Raw genomic sequence first — 18,583 nt, forward strand, 5'->3', positions numbered from 1 at the left:
CCATATTCCACTTTATTTAGCATATGGTAACTTTCATCATGAGAAACGCTGGGCTGGAGGAAACACAAGCTGGAATCAAGATTGTCAGGAGAAATATTAATAACCTCAGATATGCAGATGACACCACGCTTATGGCAGAAAGTGAAGAAGAACTAACTAGTCTCTTAATGAAACTGAAAGAGGAGAGTGAAAAAGTTGGCTTAAAGCTTAACATTCAGAAAACTAAGATCATGGCATCTGGTCCCATCACTTCATGGCAAATAGATGAGGAAACAGTGGAAACAGTCGCTGACTTTGTTTTTCTGGGCTCCAAAATCACTGCAGATGGTGATTGTAGCCAAGAAATGAAAAGATGCTTACTCCTTGGAAGGAAGTTATGTCCAACCTAGATAGCATATTCAAAAGCAGAGACATTACTTTGCCAACAAAGGTACGTTTAATCAAGGCTATGGTTTTTCCAGTGGTCATGTATGGAGGTGAGATTTGGACTGTGAAGAAGGCTGAGCGCCGAAGAATCGATGCTTTTGAACTGTGGTGTTGGAGAAGACTCTTGAGAGTCCCTTGGACTGCAAGGAGATCCAACCAGTGCATCCTAAAGGAGATCAGTCCTGGATGTTCATTGGAAGGACTGATGCTGAAGCTGAAACTCCAGTACTTTGGCCACCTCATGCGAAGAGCTGACTTATTGGAAAAGACCTTGATGCTGGTAAAGATTGAGGGCAGGACTAGAAGGGGATGACAGAGGACGAGATGGTTGGATGGCATCACTGACTCACTGGACATGGGTTAGGGTGGACCCCGGGAGTTGGTGATGGACATGGAGGCCTGGAGTGCTGCGGTTCATGGGGTCACAAGGAGTCGGACATGACTGAGTGAATGAACTGAACTGAACTGAACTTTCATTTCTTGTAATCACTTGTCATATCACACAAAGAAAAGGAAAAGCAAGGAGGAAAAAAATGGCATGGAGTAAGACAGTGAAAACAGAGCTACACTGCAAGAGATGCTCTTAGCTTAGAATGATGCTTAGGAAAAGGCAAAGAGGCATGTTTCCTTTCATTGTCTATGACTTTTACAGTCCTTTTCGTGTCTGTATTCTATTGATCAATTTGAAAAGCTTCATTAACTAAGAAAGCTAGGAGATTAGATTGAAGATTTATGCTGTATTGCCTAAAAGAAGAATAATGAAGGGGTAGGATAGAAAAAAATGGACCAATATTCTTTGAATTTTTAAAAAGTAAACCTAGTAAGAAACTAGAAACATGTGAAGGTTATCAGATTATTAGGATGTGTGGTGGACAATGAGATCTAAATGCATTTCATCAAAGTTCAAATAATGTTAAGATATGATATCATGATGCCTGTGGGGTGGCTGGGAAAGAAATGAAAATGAACAAGAGTTTGCATGTTTTTGCCCCAAAGTCCTTTAATGTTCATTTTCATCACACTCCATACTCCAAGAATAATGAGTGGACCTTCAGGTCCACCCCTTCTCTGCCTCTCATCACTCATCCTAGGTACATTCTTACTGACACCACTGTGACCCTCACTTTCATAACCACCTACCTCTGTGATTTACAAAATTCCAGTTACATATCCACTTGATTCTGCTCATTCTCTCTTATTTTCCAAACATATCTGCCTATCTGCCAGATATTTCTTTGTAAAAAGAAGTCAGATTAAATCATATTACTCTTCAAAGATCTATAATGGATTGCCATTACCAGTTTTTTTTTTTGTGGTGTGTGTGTATGTATACACACAACATAAATACTTTAGCATATATTTATTTATACATGTGCATGTTCAGACTATATGATGTCTATATATGCATATATCTATATATCTATCTATATCTATATATCTATATATATCTTTCTATCTCTGTCTTCCTTACCCTGCATTTGTTCACTGTGGTATAAGTTGAGGTCCTTTCAATTATACTATGGTTGAACTCCAAGTCCTTTCCTTCACAATTCTCCTGTGGACTCTTTTATATCAACAATAAGTTACTGAAAGACTCTGGATACACTTCCCTCCTCAGTTATGCCCTTTTGCTCTTACTGGTCTCCCCACAGAGAATCCACCTCCCCAGCCCCCAACTGCTCCTTCATAATTTCCATGGTGTCTTTCTTCAAGGTCTATCTTGTACCTTAGAGTGTAGAAGATTCACTTTCAGATTGCCCTAAAGAGGATGGCAGTGCCCACTCATTTGAAACACTGTTAGTTTATTTAGTCGCTCAGTTGTGTCTGACTCTTTGCGACCCCATGGACAGTAGCCCACCAGGCTCCGCCATCCATGGGATTTTCCAGGCAAGAATACTGGAGTGGGCTGCCATTTCCTTCTCCAGGGGATCTTCCCAACCCAGGGATTGAACCCAGGTCTCCTGCATTGCAGACAGATGTTTTTACGGTCTGAGCCACCAGGGAAGCCCCATAATTTCCATGGTGTCTTTCTTCAAGGTCTATCTTGTACCTTAGAGTGTAGAAGATTCACTTTCAGATTGCCCTAAAGAGGATGGCAATGCCCACACATTTGAAACGCTGTTAGTTTATTTACTCTTCTTAGACCACCCTTGGGCTTGGGTATTACTTATTTTGGGCCTAAAAACTCTTTTAGATAGCAACTTAGAAATCTTAACACTCTTTGTATTTTCTGCAGTGAATGGCAGAATAGCTTGCACATATGAATTTCTAAACAAGTATTTGTGAAATATTTATGAAACTAAAAAAAAATCACAGTTCAAATGTACAGAATGCAGCAAGAGTGCATCACTCTTTTTGAATCTTGTAACAAAGCACAAGAAGATTCCTTGGTTTGAGATGGTTATTGCATGCAGCTTGGCTTCTGTTATAATATTTCCTTTTAGTTTTCAAAATAAAGCAAAAACTCATTAAAGGAACAGTGCATTTTTATATTAGTATAGGGTTTTCCAGAATAACAGAACCAAAAATATATATTTAGTTGACCATTATATCTAGTACTGTGGGCAAGAATCCCTTAGAAGAAATGGAGTAGCTTTCATGGTCAACAAAAGAGTTTGAAATGCAGAACTTGGGTGAAATCTCAAAAATGGCAGGATGATCTCAGTTCATTGCCAAGGCAAAGCATTCAACATCACAGTCATCCAAGTCTATGTCCCAGCAACTAGTGCTGAAGAAGCTGAAGTCAAATGGTTCTTTGAATACCTACAAGATCTTCTAGAACTAACAGCAACAAAAGATGTCCTTTTCAGCATAAGGGATTGAAAGGCAAAAGTAGAAAGTCAAGAGATACCCAGAATAGCAGGCAAGTTTGGCCTTGGAGTGCAAAATTGTTGTTGTTCAGTCGCTCAGTCGTGTCTGACTCTGCAACTCCATGGACTGCAGCACACCAGGTTTCCCTGTCCTTTACTATCTCCTGCCATTTGCTCAAACTCATGTCCATTGAGCTGATGATGCCATCCAACCATCTCATCCTCTGTTGTCCCCTTCTCCTCAGGTCCTCAATCATTCCCAGCATCAGGGTCTTTTCCAATGAGTCAGCTCTTCGCATCAGGTGGCCAAAGTATTGGAGCTTCAGCTTTAGCATCAGTCCTTCCAATGAATATTCAGACTTGATTTCCTTTAGGATTGACTGACTTGATCTCCTTGCAGTCCAAGGGACTCTGAAAAGTCTTCTCCAGCACCACAACTCTAGAGTATCAATTCTTCAGTGCTCAGTTTTCTTTGTGGTCCAACTCTCACATTTGTACATGACTACTGGAAAAACATAGCTTTGACTATACGGACCTTTGTCAGCAAAGTGATGACTGCTTTTTTAATATGTTGTCCAGGTTTGTCCTAACTTTTCTTCCAAGGAGCAAGTGCCTTTAAATTTCATGGCTGTAGTCATGGTTCACAGTGATTTTGGAGCCCTAGAAAAGAAAATCTGCCCCTGTTTCCATTTTTCCCCCATCTATTTGCCATGAAGTGATGGGACCATGATCTGAGTTTTTTGAATGCTGAGTTTTAAGCCAAGAGTTTTAATAACTTGAGTTGCTTTAATTACTTGAGGGACAATTTAAAAATACAAATTATTAGACTTTATTATTAATCCACTAAATCAATATGTACATTAAACCTCATAAGCTATACTTTACACAAAATGTTCCTTAGCCAATTCTAATGTGTAATCTGGTTTGGAAACCACTGGACAATGTAACAGCTTCCTGACTAGTATTCCTAACTGTAATTTCCACTCCCTGTAGATTATTTTCTATACTACCTCATACACATTTTTAAAAATATCTTACAGTGCCACTTGTATCTCTTATTTTCAGTGTATACTTACTAGCTGATAAGTAATGTTCAAGATACTTTGCAAGCCATTCAATTTATTTCATTATCTAAGTCTTTCAAACTTCTTTTCCCTAGACCCTATATCCATGTCCTATATACAATTCCCTATCATACTCCACTCTGCTTCCCCAAATTTCACACATGTTTAGAATATCTTTCATTTTTCTAGATCTGTTCATTGCTTCACATTTTTTGAATTTAAATAAGAATTTATTTCCATTCCCCCCACAAAAGATCCATATTAAATGGTAATAAATATTTATCCCATTGATTTCAGAAAATATACAGTGAGGACATGGAAAAGCAGCAGCATTGCTGACAGAGCTTGTTCTCACAGGACTTCAGTATCAACCACAGTGGCAATCCCCTTGTTCTTGGTGATATACCTCATCACCATTGTGGGAAACCTTGGACTGATTGCTCTCATCTGCAATGACCCTCAACTTTACATTCCCACATACTTATTGCTTGGAAAACTGGCCTTTGTGGATGCCTGGATATCCTCCCCAGTGACTCCCAAGATGCTGGTCAACTTCTGTGCCAAGAACAAAATGATCTCTCTCACTGAAAGCAAGATAGATTATTTTTCCTTTGTAATCAGTGTAACCACAGAACATTTTCTGCTGGCAACAATGGCATATGATCACTATATGGCTATTTGCAAACCATTAATTTATCCAATGATCATGACCAGTAGGTTATGCATCTGGCTGTTTGTTTTGGCATTTTTAGGTGGCCTTTTCCATGGTGTAATTCATAATGCTTTTTAAATTCAAATTCAGTTCAGTTCAGTTCAGTGGCTCAGTCATGTCCAACTCTTTGCAATCCCATGAACTGGAGCATGCCAGGCTTCCCTGTCCATTACCAACTCCCAGAGTTTACTAAAACTCATGTCCATCGAGTCAGTGATGCCATCCAGCCATCTCATCCTCTGTCGTCCCCTTCTCCTCCTGCCCCCAATCCCGCCAAGCATCAGGGTCTTTTCCAATGAGTCAACACTTAGCATGAGGTGGCCAGAGTATTGAAGTTTCACTTTAGCATCAGTCCTTCCAATGAACACCCAGGACTGCTCTCCTTTAGATGGACTGGTTGGATCTCCTTGCAGTCCAAGGGACTCTCAAGAGTCTTCTCCAACACCACAGTTCAAAAGCATCAATTCTTTGGCACTCAGCTTTCTTCACAGTCCAACTCTCACATCCATATATGACCACTGGAAAAACCATAGCCTTGATTAGACAGACCTTTGTTGGCAAAGTAATGTCTCTGCTTTTCAACATGCTATCAGGTTGGTCATAACTTTCCTTCCAAGGAGTAAGCATCTTTTAATTTCATGGCAGCAGTCACCATCTTCAGTGATTTTTAGAGCCCAAAAAAATAAAGTCTGACACTGTTTCCACTGTTTCCCCAGCTATTCCCCATGAAGTGATGGGACTAGATGCCATGATCTTAGTTTTTTGAATGTTGAGCTTTTAAGCCAACTTTTTCACTCTCCTCTTTCACTCTCATCAAGAGGCTTTTTAGTTCCTTTCTGCCCTAAGGGTGGTGTCATCTGCATATCTGAGGTTATTGATATTTCTCCCAGCAAATCTTGATTCCAGCTTGTGCTTCTTCCAGTCCAGCGTTTCTCATGATGTACTCTGCATAGAATTTAAATAAGCGGGGTGACAGTAGACAGCCTCGACGTACTCCTTTTCCTAGTCTGTTGTTCCATGTCCAGTTCTAACTGTTGCTTCCTGATCTGCATATAGGTTTCTCAAGAGGCAGGTCAGGTGGTCTGGTATTCCCATCTCTTTCAGAATTTTCTACAGTTTATTGTGATCCACACAGTCAAAGGCTTTGGCATAGTCAATAAAGCAGAAATAGATGTTTTTTTCTGGAACTCTCTTGTTTTTTTAATGATCCAGCGGATGTTGGCAATTTGATCTCTGGTTCCTCTGCCTTTTTTAAAACCAGCTTGAACATATGAAAGTTCATAGTTCACATATTGCTGAAGCCTGGCTTGGAGAATTTTGAGCATTACTTTACTAGCGTGTGAGATGAGTGCACTTGTGCGGTAGTTTGAGCATTCTTTGGCATTGCCTTACTTTGGGATTGGCATGAAAACTGACCTTTTCCAGTCCTGTGGCCACTGCTGAGTTTTCCTAATTTGCTGGCATATTAAGTGCAGCACTTTCATAGCATCATCTCTCAGTATTTGAAATAGCTCAACTGGAATTCCGTCACCTCCACTGACTTTGTTCGTAGTGATGGTTTCTAAGTCCCACTTGACTTCACATTCCAGGATGTCTGGCTCTAGGTGAGTGATCACACCATCGTGATTAACTTGGTCGTGAAAGTCTTTTTTGTACAGTTCTTCTGTGTATTCTTGCCACCTCTTCTTATTATCTTCTGCTTCTGTTAAGTCCATACCATTTCTGTCCTTTATCGAGCCCATCTTTGCATGAAATGCTCCCTTGGTATCTCTAATTTTCTTAAAGAGATCTCTAGTCTTTCCCATTCTATTGTTTTCCTCTATTTCTTTGCATTGATTGCTGAGGAAGGCTCTCTTATCTCTCCTTGCTATTCTTTGTAACTCTGCATTAAGATGCTTATATCTTTCCTTTTCTCCTTTGCTTTTCACTTCTCTTCTTTTCACAGCTATTTGTAAGGCCTCCCCAGACAGCCATTTTGCTGTTTTGCATTTATTTCCCATGGGATGGTCTTGATCCCTGTCTCCTGTACAATGTCATGAACCTCTGTCCATAATCAGGCACTCTGTCTATCAGATCTAGTCCCTTAAATTTATTGCTCACTTCCACTGTATAGTCATAAGGGATTTGATTTAGGTCATACCTGAATGGTCTAGTGGTTTTCCCCACTTTCTTCAATTTAAGTCTGAATTTGGCAATAAGGAGTTCATGATCTGAGCCACAGTCAGCTCCTGGTCTTGTTTTTGCTGACTGTATAGAGCTTCTCCATCTTTGGCTGCAAAGAATAAAATCAGTCTGATTTCGGTGTTGACCATCTAGTGATGTCCATCTGTAGAGTCTTCCCTTGTGTTGTTGGAAGAGGGTGTTTGCTATGACCAGTGCGTTCTCTTGGCAAAACTCTATTAGCCTTTGCTCTGCTTCATTTGGTATTCCAAGGCCAAATTTGACTGTTACCCCAGAAACAGTAGGAAGTTTCTTGACTTCCTAGTTTTGCATTCCAGTCTCCTATAATGAAAAGAACATCTTTTTTGGGTGTTAGTTCTAAAAGGTCTTGTAGGTCTTCATAGAACCGTTCAACTTCAGCTTCTTCAGCGTTACTGGTTGGGGCATAGACTTGGATTACTGTGATATTGAATGGTTTGCCTTGGAAACGAACAGAGATCATTCTGTCGTTTTTGAGATTGCATCCAAGTACTGCATTTCGGACTCTTTTGTTGACCATGATGGCTACTTCATTTCTTCTAAGGGATTCCTGCCCACAGTAGTGGATATAATGGCCATCTGAGTTAAATTCATCCATTCCAGTCCATTTTAGTTCGCTGATTCCTAGAATGTCTATGTTCACTCTTGCCATCTCCTGTTTGAGCACTTCCAGTTTGCCTTGATTCATGGACATAACATTCCAAGTTTCTATGCAATATTGTTCTTTACAGCATCGGACCTTGCTTCTATCACCAGTCCCATCCCCAACAGGGTGTTGTTTTTGCTTTGGCTCCATCTGTTCATTCTTTCTGAAGTTATTTCTCCACTGATCTCCAGTAGAATATTGGGCACCTACTGACCTGGGAAGTTCCTCTTTCAGTATGCTATCATTTGCCTTTTCATACTGTTCATGGGGTTCTCAAGGCAAGAATACTGAAGTGGTTTGCTATTCCCTTCTCCAGTGGACCACATTCTGTCAGACTTCTCCACCATGACCCACCCATCTTGGGTGGCCCCACACGGCATGGCTTAGTTTCATTGAGTTAGACAAGGCTGCTGTCCGTGTGATCAGATTGACTAGTTTTTTGTGATTATGGTTTCAGTGTGTCTGCCCTCTGATGCCCTCTTGCAACACCTACCGTCTTACTTGGGTTTCTCTTACCTTGGATGTGGGGTATCTCTTCACGGCTGCTCCAACAAAGCGCAGCTGCTGCTCCTTACCTTGGATGAGGGGTATCTCCTCACGGCTGCCCCTCCTAACAAACTTTCTGCAATTCCATAATAGTACATCAATTTTACTGTGATATTATACTATTGTTTAAGATTTCCTGCACTGGTCCTTCCATTAAATATCTGTTGATATTTATTTTCTCTGGGTTTATACAGGTATTCACTATTCTCATTGTTCTTGCATCTTTTACACCTGTTCTCTTTACAGTTTTGAAAAAGAAGTCTCTACAATGCATAAGGAGGGCCTTCTCCATTTGGCAGCCCATCTGATATCTGTCTGTTTATACTATGGGGCTCTTCTCTTCATGTATATGCGCCCTGGCTCTGCACAAGCAGATGATGAGGATATGATGGACTCTGTTTTACATTGGCATAATCCCTTTGTTAAATCAAGTTATATACAGCCTAAGAAATAAGAGAGTTGTAGACTCACTGGCAAAAATAGTACAGAGAAATGCTTAGAATTCATACTAGTATCAGTCCTCCTTTACTAATACAAGTCATATAATAATACAGGTTAGATGGTGCTATATGACAGTTAATGTTCAAAGTTCTTTGCACTTATAATCACCCTAGAGTTTTAATGACTTAAGGTAGGAGTGCTAGTAAATATGTGCATATGCAATTAAAATTTTAGAAAACACAGAATAGTATTTAATCAAGTATTCATGTCATATTAGAATAATTAAAGAAAACATTAAAATATTTTATACATATGTTCTCAATATGGCTTCATAAATGCATTAAGCACTACAATACTGTAATCACTCTGAAAAAAATATGAATATGATGCATTTGCTAGTAGTAGAGCTGTGCAATCTGGAGACTCATAGTATACTTAACTCTACAATGGAGACAGGATTGTGTTTGAGTGAACAGAGGCCAATCCTGAGAGAGTAAGAGGGTACTTAGTTGCCATGTTGCCATGTCACTAATTCAGAAAGCTAAGAGATGAGATGCAGATTTAACTGAGATGGGAATAGGAAGGAAAAGAGAACCAGCGGAATAGGAAGGTAATGGTTTGGACCATCCAGCACTTTAAAAATAATGAAACTGATAGGAAAAAAAGAAATAATATGTTAAGTTTACAGGATTGTGTTGATGAATCAAGAGTCTTCAATTGCATATTGCCAAAGTTCAAATAACATTAAGATGATAGGATATCAGAGTGTTCAGTGACTAGCTGGGAAAAGGCATGAAAATGAGGAAGAGTTTGAACGTTTTGTGCCCCCACACTTTTTAAATGTTATGGTAGCTTTTGTTGTTTTCTAGACTATGAAGAAGAAGTGATTCATGTTCAGGTTCATTCCTGACCTTCCAATCTCCCCATTGTTCTACATATATTTAGAGTGAGTTCCTTACCCTAGAACTACTCACATCTGTCTGTCATTTGAAATAATCTTGTTTTCAAGTGATGAGTCCAGGGAGATTACTGGGCTTGGGATGGCTACTAAGTGCCAGATCACCTTCCTAGGTTTTTTCAAGACAATCTCAAGGATCATGCACCTAAAGTGAATTAATCATGTTCTTTTTATGATAAAGATTAGCTCATGGGATATATCAGGAGAAGAATGTTAATTAGATATTTGGATTAAAGATACAAACTATAAATATTTATAGAATATATCACTATTACATATTTATGGAATGCAGGCCACAAGATGAGAACAAATCTTCTGCTCTCTTTTGTATCCTGAAAGATATTCCCAAGCCCCAGAGAGAAAGTAAATGATTCACAGTCCAGGAACTTTTACCGTTTCTCCTTAGACAATCTATGCTATTGCATATGTTCGTCTTTGGCCAATTTTTGTTGCTTCATAACATTCCCATTGTTTTGATTTTTCCTGTGAGTTGTCTAAATATTTGTTTGTTCCTACGCTGTTATGACTAAAAGGCTATGTTGGCAATACAAGCAACTGATGTGTATTTCTTTGAAATGATAAAGGCTTGTTTTCCTAGTCGGCCTTTTGTTTGAATGAAAAGGTTGACATCAAACTATGAGTCTACCAGCATGTGTATTATCTGTGTTGTCTTCCTTAAGCTTGGTGGGTATGAAGTAGGCAATGGGAGGGTCTGTCAGAAACTCAGGCTTCCTGTCTAACCTTCTCTCAAACATGTCTAAACTAGAGATTCTGTTGCTTTGATATGTCTTCAGAAAATCCAACTTAATGCTTTTCAGAAATTCACCCAAATCCCCTCTTCATTGATGTTCTCCTACTTGCACTTTGGTTACAGATATTTTTTTTTTCATTTTTGAATATTATATATGCCATTTCAGCTGCATTTGGGAAAGATGTAAAAAAAAAAAACAAAAACACTACAAAGCCCACATTTTAGAAGACATTTTGCAGATTTCTTTAAAAAGAAACTATGATGTATGTGCATTACTTAATGGTCTTTATACAAAAATATAGTATCACAATTTTGCTCAGTTCATTCACTCTCTGGAACACTTCTGATATTGGATGAAACCACCTTAATAAACACTGATAACATAATAGAAATACTATTTATTATCAAGGTATACATATTTTCTAAACCTGGAGATTTAAAAGAATTTATAGTTCCTCTTTCTTTATACACAAGGATAAAAATGTTTTTCTCATCATTTTATAATACCTTGTGCTGCTGACAAGTTGCTGACAACATTATCCTACAACCATGTTCAAAGAATCAACACAAACATTAGGTAAAAACAAACACCATCAAATCTAGAAGAGTATTTTTCATTCTGAGTTGTGAACTACTTATGACAGAATTTTATTAGTATACATTAGGTAAGTATGAACACCAGACTTTTTTCGTTGTTGTTTCTCTTTAATATAGCAGCTCTCAAGCTATAGTGGCCTCAGAATCACCTGGAGGGCTTGTGGAAACACAGATTGACGGGCTTTGTCAGGAGAATTTCTGTTTCAAATGCTATTGCTTTTGGTTTGGGATCCTATGAGATGACCACTCTTTTAAATAATCAGTGAAGTAAACATTTTAAAATCAAGATATTAGAGGCAAATCAAAATGGAATTTCTGTACTTCTCTTCTCTACTTAAAGAGCATGATGTAAATATTCTGAAGATTTCCACTCTAGGTTTTATACTTTCCTTCCCTTGTTGGGCAGCTGGATCCAGATTTTAATGGGGCATCTTTTCCAAAGGATGAAATACTGTGGACGTTTTTATAAACTTTTCTTGGAAAACATAACTGACGGTGTTGCTATCCAATCAAAATCCCATTGCATCATGTCAGTGAGGTTAATGGGAGATACATTTGTTAATTAGAAAAATGAGTTGTCAGGATGGATCAACTTTTAAGGCTTCATCTTATTTGAGATGGTATCTTCTAAGTCAGTCTTATTTGAGGGTAACAGTTAACAATTGCAAGATGATATTTCCCTTTATTTTTTAATATTACAATGTACAATGAGTATTATATATATATATATACACACACACACTATACATAATATATATATATACACTATATAGATAGATCAATCTAGATCAATGTAGATCTAAATCTATCTATATCTACATCTAAACATATATCAATATCTGTAACTAAAGACATTTGTTGTAAGATATTGGCTCACATGTTTATTGATTCTAAGAAGTTTCATCATCTGCTTTCTGCAAAGTAGAGACCCAGAAATGCTGATGGTAGTTTCAAGGCTTAAGAATACAAGTGTTGAAGGTATAGATTCCAACTCACAAATGGTTGGCCATCAACTTTATTCAGCTCACTAATTTAACACTTTTCCAAAACACCAACTGTCAAAAGACACAAACAAAAATAATGTTTAACCAAATATTTGGGCTTCCTTAGATCAGGTCAGCTTAATTCATAAAATGAATCATTACAAGCCTACTCATTGTCAACTTGGTGTCCATACACAATTCCTTAAACTGTACTTAAACTTTAAATGAATACAATAGCACCCCTGGGCCAAGTTGGCAGAGTAGGAAGACTATGAGCAAACCTCCTCTCAAAGGCACACCAACATTACAATTATTTACAGAACAACTATTGATGAGAAAGACCAGAATCAATCAGAATAGATCTTCCAAAACTGAAGATATAAAGAAGGAACCATAATGAGATAGGTAGGAAGTAAGTCAAGTTGCTGTATAGTTAAGACATACACCCATGGTGAGTGATCCACTACTGGGAGAATAATTACAATTGCAAAGGTTCTCTGAAAGGAGTGAGGGGCAAGCTCCACATCAGGCTCCTCTCTTTGGGGGTCCTGCACCAGAAAGATGAGCTCCCAGAACATTCGTCTTTGAAGGCCACTGGGGCTGACTTCTGGATGATCCAGAGGACTGTGGGATATAGAGACTCTATTCCTAAATACAGCTCCCCCCACAAAAAAATGTCATAGAGGCCTGTTCACCAGAGGGCTTAGGACACGGCCCCATATCAGCATGTAGACACTGAACCTCAGAACCCCAGGCTCCTGCAGCCAGAGACCCGAGGCCCTAGCTCTACTCATCAGTGAGCAGACATCAGCCCTAGGACACCCTGGCCCAGGCCCAGGCCCAGGTCCTGCCAACCAGCAGACTAAGAATTAATATTGGTAAACTGACCATACTATCCAAGTCAATCTATATATTCAAAGCACTCTTGATCAAAATGCTGACATTTTTCATAGAACTGGAACAAGTAGTGTAAAAATTTGTATGGAAAAACAAAAGACCTTTACTAACCAAAACAATCTTAAGAAAGAGGAACAACCTGGAGGTATCAAACTCCCTGACTTCATTCTATATTACAAAGCTATAGTAATCAAAACAGTATGGTACTGGCACAAAACAGACACGTAAAGCAACTGAACAGAATAGAAAGCCCAACAATAAGCCATGTAGTTATGGTCAAGTAATCTACCACAAAGCAGGCAAGAACATAAAATGAGGAAAAGACAGTCTTTTCAATAAGTTTTGCTCACAAAACTGATAGCTACATACAAAAGAGTGAAATTAGAAACCCCCCCCCCCAAAAAACAAAACAAAACAAAACAAAAAAGAATATTTCTGCACATCATATACAAAAATAAACTCAAAATGGAAAATAAACATCTAAGTGGAAAATTAGAAAGAGACATTGATGTATAGAACAGTCTTTTGGACTCTGGGAGAGGGAGAGGGTGGGATGATTTGGGAGAATGGCATTGAAACATGTATAATATCATATATGAAATGAGTCGCCAGTCCAGGTTCGATGCAGGATACTGGATGCTTGGGGCTGGTGCACTGGGACGACCCAGAGGGATGGTACGGGGAGGGAGGAAGGAGGAGGGTTCAGGATGGGGAACACGTGTATACCTGTGGTGGATTCATGTTGATATATGGCAAAACCAATACAATATTGTAAAGTTTAAAAATAAAATAAAATAAATATATATATATATATAAATGAATAAAAGTTAAAGCATTAAAAGACCAGAAAAATAAATAAATAAAACACATCCATCAACTCACAAAGAAAGTTGTCCTGGTTATAATGAGGAAACAAATGCCATTTGTACAAATAAAAATAAAGAAAGAAAGAAAGAATAAAATTTTTAGAAGAAAATATAGGCAGAACACTTGGTTCTAAATCATAGTAATATTTTTTGTCTCCAAAGGCAAAGGAAACAAAAGCAAAAATAAACAAATGGAGTCTAATTAAACTTAAATGCCTTTAAAAAACAAATGAAAACATTAACAAAATAAAAAGACAAACGAATAGTAGAAAATATTTGCAAACAATATGACAAATAAATGGTTAATATATGAAATATACAAACAGATCATAAACTCAACACGTAACAATCAAATAGCATGATTAAAAAAATATACAGAGGACACGAATAGACATTTTTCCAAAGAAGGCATACAAATGGCCAACAGGCAAATGAAAAGATGCTCAACATCGCTAATCATTAGAGAAATGCAAATCAAAAGCATAATGAAATATCACCCCATACCTCTTAGACTGACTGTCATCAATGAGACAGCAAAAACCAAATGTTGGTGAGAATGTGAAGAAAAGGGAACCCTTTTACACTGCTGATGGGAGTGTAATTTGGTGAAGTGACTGTGGAAAACAGTATACAGGTTCCCCAAAAAACTAAAAGTAGACTACTATATGAATCAGCAAATCCACTTCCAGGTACATATCTGAGGAAAATGAAAACACTAATTTGAAAAGAAACATGCACCCCAATATAATCACAGCAGCATTATTTACAATAACAAAGATACAAAAGCAGTCTGAGTCCATCAACAGATAGAATAGATAAAGAAGATAAAGTATGTGTGTGTGTACACACACACACACACATATATATATACTGCCTGCAATGCAGGAGACCTAGGTTCAATCCCTGGGTTGGGAAGATTCCCTGGAGAAGGAAACGGCAGCCCACTCCAATACTCTTGACTGGAGAATCCCATGGACAGAGAAGCCTGGTAGGCCACAGTCTACAGGGTCGCAAAGAGGTGGACACAACTGAGAAACTAACACAGGTACATAAATAAATGTACATACATACAATGGAATACTACTTAGCCAAAAAAAATAATTAATTTTTTAAATTTGCAATGACAGTGAAATAAATCAGCTAGAGAAAGACAAATACCATATGTTATCATATGTATGTGGAATCTAAAAATAAAACAAATGAATAAATATAACAAAACATAAACAGACTTACAGATATAGAGAACAAATTAGTGTTTACTAGTGGGGATAGGGAAAAAAGGAAGGGAAAGACAGGGTTGGGAACTTAAGAGTTACAAACTAAAATGCATAAAATAAGTACACTATAATGATCTATTGTATAGTACAGGCAATATAACCAACGTTTTATAATCAGTTTAAATGGAGCATAATATATAAGAATTTTGAGTCACTATGTTGTATACCTGAAACTGATATGTGAAAGTGAAAGCCGCTCAGTCGTGTCCAACTCTTTGCAACCCCATGGACTATATAATCCACGGAATTCTCCAGGCCAGAATACTGGAGTGGGTAGCCGTTCCTTTCTCCAAGGGATTGTCCCAACTGAGGGGTTGAAACTAATATATATCATCGTGTGTGTGCATGCTAGGTTGCTTCAGTCATGTCTCACTCTGTGAGACCCTAGGAACTGTAGCCCTATAGGCTCCTCTGTCCATGGGATTGTCTAGGCAAGAATACTGAAATCGGTTGCCATTTCCTCTCCTGGGGAATCTTCCTGAACCAGGAATTGAACCTGTGTCTCTTATGTCTCCTGCATTGGCAGGTGGGTTCTTTACCACTAGCACCACCTGGGAAGCCCATATCATGATAAATCTGGCAATTTCTCCTTCCAGGAAACCAAGATGGTAGACTGCTCAAAGTTTTGCCCACTGGAAGGATATTCCATCACTACTATCCTATAGGGATGTCACGGAGATTGTCAGTAGCACGGTAGTTGTCCACCCTCAGATGGTGTCTTCAGGCGGTACAGAATCATTGTTAAATCAGCTCCAGGTAATCTCTTCCTCTTTCCATGGATTATAGAGACCAACCCACAAAGCCATAGTGCAGGCTGGGCTAGAGAAGTACTGAAGCTGGTATGGGGATCATGTTTCTTCAAGAAACATACTGGTGGCCTCAGGGCTTGCTCAGGCCAGAGTGGGTACATTTCTCTTCCATTTGACAAAGCTATGGCAGTGTACTGCCAACTTTATGGCTTGGTGGGTCATATAACACCAAGTTTATGAAAAACTGCTCTGGTCTCATGGAAAATTGGCATTTTAAACAGCATTTTATTTAAAAAATTTTTTTAAATATGAATTTATTTATTTTAACTGGAGGTCAATTACTTTACAATATTGTATTGGTTTTGCCATACATCAACATGAATCCACCACGGGTGTACACATGTTCCCCATCCCGAACCCCCCTCTCTCCTCCCTCCCCGTACCATCCCTCTAGGTCGTCCCAGTGCACCAGCCCCAAGCATCCAGTATCATGCATTGAACCTGGACTGGCAATTCGTTTCATATATGATATTATACATGTTTCAATGCCATTCTCCCAAATCATCCCACCCTCGCCCTCTCCCACAGAGTCCAAAAGACTGTTGTATACATCAGTGTCTCTTTTGCTGTCTCATACACAGGGTTATTGTTACCATCTTTCTAAATTCCATATATATGCATTAGTATACTGTACTGGTGTTTTTCTTTCCGGCTTACTTCACTCTGTATAATCTGCTCCAGTTTCATCCACCTCATTAGAACTGATTCAAATGTATTCTTTTTAATACTGCATAATACTCCATTGTGTATATGTACTACAGCTTTCTTATCCATCCATCTGCTGATGGACCTCTAGGTTGCTTCCATGTTCTGGCTATTATAAACAGTGCTGCAATGAAACAGCATTTTAAATGTTTAAGCATTCAGCCTCTAAAAATGCTTAGACACAGGCCAACAGTTATATGTCACAAGGAGAGTAGTTATTTGCAGTGGATGCTAGACTTTGCTCCAGAACCAAGGGTCTGCTCTACTTTTTACCTATGTATGGATGTGAGAGTTGGACTGTGAAGAAGGCTGAGCACCGAAGAATTGATGTTTTTGAACTGTGGTGTTGGAGAAGACTCTTGAGAGTCCCTTGAACTGCAAGGAGATCCAACCAGTCCATTCTGAAGGAGATCAGCCCTGGGATTTCTTTGGAAGGAATGATGCTAAAGCTGAAACTCCAGTACTTTGGCCACCTCATGCGAAGAGTTGACTCATTGGAAAAGACTCTGATGCTGGGAGGGATTGGGGGCAAGAGGAGAAGGGAACGACAGAGAATGAGATGGCTGGATGGCATCACTGACTCAATGGACGTGAGTCTGAGTGAACTCCAGGAGTTGGTGATGGACAGGGAGGCCTGGCATGCTGCTATTCATGGGGTCGCAAAGAGTCGGACACGACTGAGTGACTGATCTGATCTGATGTGCTAGTCACTCAGTCATGTCCAATTTTTTGCAATCCCATGAACTGTAGACTGCCAGGTTCCTCTGTCTGTGGAATTCTCCAGGCAAGAATACTGGAGTGGGGAGCCATTCCCTTCTCCAGGGGATCTTCCTGACCCAGGGATCGAACCTGGTTCTCCCGCACTGCAGGCAGATTCTTTACCATCTGAGCTACCAGGGATGCCCAAGAGGCCTGCCAAAGACTCCCAACTGCATCCTTGTCTGCCACTGCCACTCCAAGCACCATAGTTTCTGTGAAATTATGTGGTTCAGTTGGCTGAGCATTTTGCACAGCAGCCTGGACCTTTTGTAAACTTTCTCCTGTTCTGAGCCACACTCAAAGCTAGCAGCTTTGGCTGGAATGGGCTGGAATAACACACCCAAATGATGATGGTGTTGTTTCTAAAATCCACAGGGTCCCACTAGGTGTTGTGCCTTTTTTTTTTTTTCTTTGGTAGGAGGTGCCAGATACAACTTATCCTTCACATGACTAAAATTGAAAAGACTATTCATACTAAGAGCAGCAATGCAGACCTTTGTACTCATTCATAGGCAACTAAATGAGTTAAAAGGTAATTATATAAAACTTATGGAGAAATAAATGGGAACCCACTCCAGTATTCTTGCCTGGAAAATCCCATGGGCTGAGGAGCCTGGTGGACTGCAGTTCATGGGGTCGCAAAGAGTCAGATATGACTGTGTGACTGAACACATACACAACTGAAGTGGGCAGTAAATTGTTGCGTTTGAGTTATGCTGAAGCTACTAATGCACATTATACTGCTTACTCCATCCTTTGCTGAGTTTTCATACTGACTTCTATCTGGTCTATGGTGTTTTTTTTCATGCCTTTTTCTGCTTTCACTAGCATACTTCTAAGAACACAAGATAACTGATTAATGAGTCTACCAAAGTTTATGCCCTTTGTTTTTTTTTTTTTTTCCTGGCTACTAAGTTGGTCCCTAGTGGAAGTTAAGCATTTTTCTATTTTTCAGATATCAAAACTAAATATTATCCTTTTCATATTACACTACTTTGACATAAATAATGTCATTATATTTATAAATAAATGTTCAATGGCAACTTCTCTGTTAATAATTAAAGGCAAATCTGAACATGTAACCCTCATGTTCAAAATCCCTCAATAGTTTCTCTTTCAATTGAGATAAAGAACAAA

The 18,583-nt window shown here is 38.9% G+C and overlaps 1 pseudogene; it reads left to right on the forward strand.

Moving 5' to 3' along the window:
- Nucleotides 1-2,756: 2,756 nt before the first annotated feature.
- Nucleotides 2,757-8,903, forward strand: LOC129644793 (olfactory receptor 5H2-like; annotated as a pseudogene).
- Nucleotides 8,904-18,583: the final 9,680 nt, after the last annotated feature.

This window comes from Bubalus kerabau, chromosome 2, assembly GCF_029407905.1.
Source record: "Bubalus kerabau isolate K-KA32 ecotype Philippines breed swamp buffalo chromosome 2, PCC_UOA_SB_1v2, whole genome shotgun sequence".
Classification (NCBI taxonomy): domain Eukaryota; kingdom Metazoa; phylum Chordata; class Mammalia; order Artiodactyla; family Bovidae; genus Bubalus; species Bubalus kerabau.